Here is a 5034-nt window from a genome sequence, read left to right as displayed (position 1 = left end):
GATAGAGAGTATCACGGGGAGCAGGGGACTCCCAGGGGAGCAGGGGGATCCCAGGGGAGCAGGGGGATCCCAGGGGAGCAGGGGGATCCCAGGGGAGCAGGGGCCATCCCGAGGGGCAGGGCCGTTCCTGCAAAGCGGGAGGATCCTGGGCGGGCAAGGGAATCCCAGGGAACAGGGGCCGTGCTGGGGGGCACGGGCATCCCGGGGGGCGGGGGGTGTCCCGGTGGGAGCATCTCAAGCAGCAGGCAGGGCAGGCAGCAGGGCAAGGATGTCTGCTGGATAGATGCTTTGGTTGCCTCGACACTGCAGGGTGGGCTTCCCCTTCTCTGCACCCACGGGTGGTGCCACTGCACCCTGCACCGGCCCAGGGCACCGGCCGCGACCAGAGAGGTCACTGCTGTTCTGTGATGGCTCCTCAGGGATCTGAACTGGTGCTTATTTAGAGTGATGGAAGAATATGGCGAAAATAAAGTCTGGTCACAACCAAAGGAAGGGTAATTCTGCCCGTACAGAGGGCGTCTCTGCAAAACAAAACCCAGCCCCATTTGAAAGCAGTGGAGGAAAAGGGCTGGTAGCTGGTAATTTCACAGGGCCCCTGGTTTGTTAGTATTTACCATGTACTGCCCAGTGGTGTGTGCAGAACTTGTTCCCAGCCTTCAGCTGAAGGGGGGGATACGAGGAAGCTCAAATAAAACATGGACGAAGTTCTTGCTTTTGAGCCATTCATCTCATTCCTTCCCAGATCGCTCTGCAAACCAGGGCCGGAGGTTCCTGCCCAACCCAGTGGAGATTTCCCACCATAAACACAGCAAGCACAGAGGTGTGTGGTAGCCTGGGGGAGAGGTGGAAGCCTGGCACCAAGCAGCAAGTGGCTGGAGGCTGATGGTGCCCAGCACTTCCCTGCCAGGAGGGCAGGGCCCAAAGGCAGGGAGGTGAACCCTGCACATCACCTGGAGGCAGATGCTGGGTCGGTGTCTGAGGTGCCAACCAAAGGCACTTTCTGCTGCTGAGAGTTGCTGACCTGGACAAAACTTTCCACAGGGTTTCTGCTAAATAAGAATAAGAGCATCTTGCTCTCCATTTATGCAATTCCATTAATTCTTGCAGCCATCCACACCCTTTCAAATATTTGTATCTAACATTTAAGCTCAGTGCAGCACATCACTCCAGCTGAGCTTTGGGGTCAGGCATGCAAATGTCCCCGGGAATCCCCAGGACTACCCACCAGCAAAACTGGAGGGAGGTCTGTACCATCATGGCTGTTGCAGCAATTCCTGTCTTTATGAAAACCTCTTGAAGTGCTCTCTGCAAGAACCTCTGTGAGATGGGCTGTACAGGTGAGTCACTTGCCCACAGAGAGTTTGCATCGCTCAAACAGACACCCAGATACCAGGGTGAGGGGCAGCTTGTGCTTGTTGGAAGCAGCTTGCACAGCTGAGCAGAGCTGGCATCTGTCCAGAGCTCCCACTGCCTCTTGGGTCTGCTCCCCTTGCCCCCATCTGCTTTTGCTGCTCCCCTGTGCCTTCCCCAGCCTTCTCCAGCCTTCCCCAGTGCTCCGACAGCCAGTGTGCAGGGAGCTGCTGCCCTGACACCCTACAGCAGGCATTGTGTCAGTGGGGCCCTGTCAGGAAATCTGCCTGGCAGCTTTCAAGGGAGAAACCACAACAAAAAAGGGTGGGAGAGAGACATGCTGGCTGTCCGCAAGCATCCAAAGAGTGCAAGCAGCAGGGAGCCAGAACAATTGTTCAGGGTGGTACCAGATGAAGGATGGGAGCCTCAGAGCCTCCTACCCCTGCTGTTCCTCTTCTGAGAATAGACCTGGGGGAGATGGGGGCTGTGGGGGCATGTTTGCCTCTCTCACTGCCTGGTCTTGCCCAAAACTTGTCTCTCTGTCAGTGCAAAACACCCTCACTGGGGTGTTCCCAGTGCAGATGCCTGTGTGGGTGCACTGGCTTTAGGGTTGTGGGTTTTCACCACGTGGCCCCCAGTGGCTGCTGTGGACCCCGTGCCCCAGCTCCAGCAAGCAGGCAGAACCCCAGCACCCTTCCTTTGCCTGAGAGAAAACAGCCCATCGTGGCTGAGCTCCCCCTGCCTCGGGCACAGGGCAGCCTTTGAAAGATTGGGAAAGGGGAGGCTGATTAGCCAAGGGTGACACTCAGTTTGTGTTTTAATAATGGAGGATGTTTTTAAGCCACTCATGATTTGGGGCACGTAGGAGTCTGTAGGGAATAAGGGATGGATCCTGTATGGGGCACGGAGCCTGTGCTGCACCCCAGAGCTGCTCACCCCTCCCTGCTCTGCCAAGTGTCCTTGATCCAGGACCGTCCTGATCCAACAAAGTCTGTAAGCACCTGTGGGGTTTGAGGTCTGTGCGTTGTCCCACTGAAACCCAAGCAGTGATATTGGTTTATACCAGCTGGGCTGTGGCTTCCCTTACCCAAACGCTGCACAAACCGTCAGCAAGAAGCCCGACAGCATCCGGTTTCACTCCTTGGCACGGTGCTGAACGGATGTGAGAATTCACTTTCTGAAAACGTTTTGTGCCTTTTGGATTTGAAATCTGCTTGAAAGACACATCATCTCTTGCATGATGTATTGTGCCCAAAATAGCTCAGCAGTTGCTACTTCCTCATGTGACTACGATGTATTTATTTCCACTCCCTCAATTGTAAATTGCTTTTTGCTTTTCTTCTCCTCTCCCCCTCCCCCCCTTTCTTAAGTACTGATGCCCATATTTTTTCAGATAACAGCAAGGAGAAAATATCCTGTGTCAGGATTGTAATCACCAATGTAATCCAACAGAAGAAGTTAAGTGCTCTCCCCCAAAAGCTGCAGCTGCCAAGCTGCAATGAGGGCAACAAACAAGGAAACAATCGAGTGGGAAAGAAAATAGCAAATCTTGATCCAGCTGCAAGAGAATAATTTGTTCACATCAAATCACAATTTTTGGTCTTGGAGGGAAGTCTCATGGCTGAGCAGGGATGGGTTTTAAAACACAAACTGCAGAAAATGATGGAAGTGGAAATTGTACTCTGGGACTGGGAGGCTGCTGCTCACTGCAAGGCTGGGAATGGCTTGTGGGGAAGGGATTCTCCTGGTTCCTCCTACTGGCAAGCAAACGAAGAGTTTCTCAACACTGTTTACTTGAAGCAGTATTAAAATCCCAACCAAGAGGGTGTTAATTCTCCCTTTCCCACCACTCCTGCAGGCTGAATGCACCCAGGACATCAGCAGCAGCAGATACAGTGTGGTCAGCAGAACGTGACGGAGCTGTGGCCGGCCAGGAATGTCACTGCTGCCTCCAGGCTCCTCCAGTCAGATCCCAAAAGTCCTGCAGATGTCTTCAGCAGCACCCGGACAGCCCTGAAATCTGGCTGTGCATGCCTGGACCCTGAGGCACCCCCTCTCCAGCCCTGCATTTCTATATATTTCCATACCAGGGGCAGCTGGTGCAGGGCCAGCTGTGTGCTGCAAAAATCCTCTGCACGGGCACCACGTCAGGCTTCGTGTCAAACACAATGGCAGCTGCTTGTGAAACACATCAGGAGCAAGGCTCTGCCCCATGTTGCCCTCCCATGCTGCTGCTTTTTCTCTTGTCCAGGAATCCCCTGTCACACTTACACATGGGGCAGTGTGTGAGCAGGAGCAGTGGGGACACCTTGTCACCCAGCTGGGTCCGTGGCCCACAGAGGAGACACTTCGTGCAGCTGGAGGTTGGTTGGGAGCTGGAATAGCTGGGCAAGGACAGGGAGCCTTCTGCCCCCAGGGGCATGTGTCCACTGTACCTTGTGTGTGGTTTGAAGTAGGCAGGAAAAAATACCCCTGTTGAACTTTCTGCCACCTTACCATGAGCTTTGGTGCCTTTGAAGGGCAGCTGTACTCACATGTGACCATAGTGCTCAGTTTTCCACTATTTCCCCTTTTGGGAAGTCCTTCTGTCTGGTGAAAGGAGCACAGCTTGTCCTTAGCAGGTGTCCAGGGGCAGAGATCTGTCCCATGTGCTTCTGCATGGGATACAGCTGCCCTGGAGGAGGTGCAGGTCTCCGTTGCTCCTGGGAGGAAGCAGCAGTTTCCCTCCCTGCAGGTTGTTGCTCGGGGGCTGCCAGCAGGGTCATGCTTGCATGATGCCATAGTCCATCCTCAAAAGGGGTACCTGGACAGGGACCCCCACAAAAGCCTTCTTCACTTCCCATTCCCCAGCTGCAATTCACAACTCCGAGGGCTGCAGCCAGATCCAGAATCACAGAACCACAGCATGTTCTGGGTTGGAAGGGACCTTTGAAGGTTATGCAGTCCCTCTCTCCTGCAGTGAGCAGGGACATCTTCAGCTACATCATAGAATCATAGAATTGTGGAATCGTTTTGGTTGGAAAAGACCTATAAGATCATCAAGTCCAACCAGTGCCCCAGCACTGCCAAGTCCCACTAACCCATGTCCCTCAGCACCACATCTACATGGCTTCTAGATCTCCCCAGGTTTGGGGCCTCCACCGCTGCCCTGGGCAGCCTGTGCAGCTCAGAGCCCCATCCATCCTGACCTTGAATGTTTCCAGGGATGGGACATCTACCACCTCTCAGGGCAACCTGGGTTTTACCACTCTCAGGGTAAAAAAATTCTTCCTCCTCTCTAGCCTAAATCTCCCCTCTATTGGTGTAAACCCAAAACTCCCCGTGGCCTCCCGAGCTCCAGCCACAGCAGTGGGACGGTCCCGGGAGCCCAGACTGGTTCTGTGGCGGGGGCTGCCCCGGGGAGAGGGGTTCGGGCTGAGCGCAGGGGGGGACCAGACCCCGCCGGGACCGGCTCGTCCCTCACCGCTGCCTCCCGGCGCTGCGGGGCCGGTGCGCGGGGCCCGGGCGCCCTCTGCCTCCTCCTCCCCGCGCTCCTCCGCCAGGAAACCGCGGAAAAGGCTTCATGGAGCAGCCCCGCAAGGCAAACGTGCCCGAAAATAGGATGGAAACAGAGAAGGAGAGATGCAGCGAGCGCCGGGCAGCCCGGACTGCCCCTGTGCCTGCGTCGGGCATCGCTGCGGGCAG

This window comes from Chaetura pelagica, unplaced genomic scaffold (genome assembly GCF_000747805.2).
Source record: "Chaetura pelagica isolate M959 unplaced genomic scaffold, ChaPel_1.0 scaffold438, whole genome shotgun sequence".
Taxonomy (NCBI): domain Eukaryota; kingdom Metazoa; phylum Chordata; class Aves; order Apodiformes; family Apodidae; genus Chaetura; species Chaetura pelagica.
Note: the sequence above shows the minus strand (reverse complement) of the source record.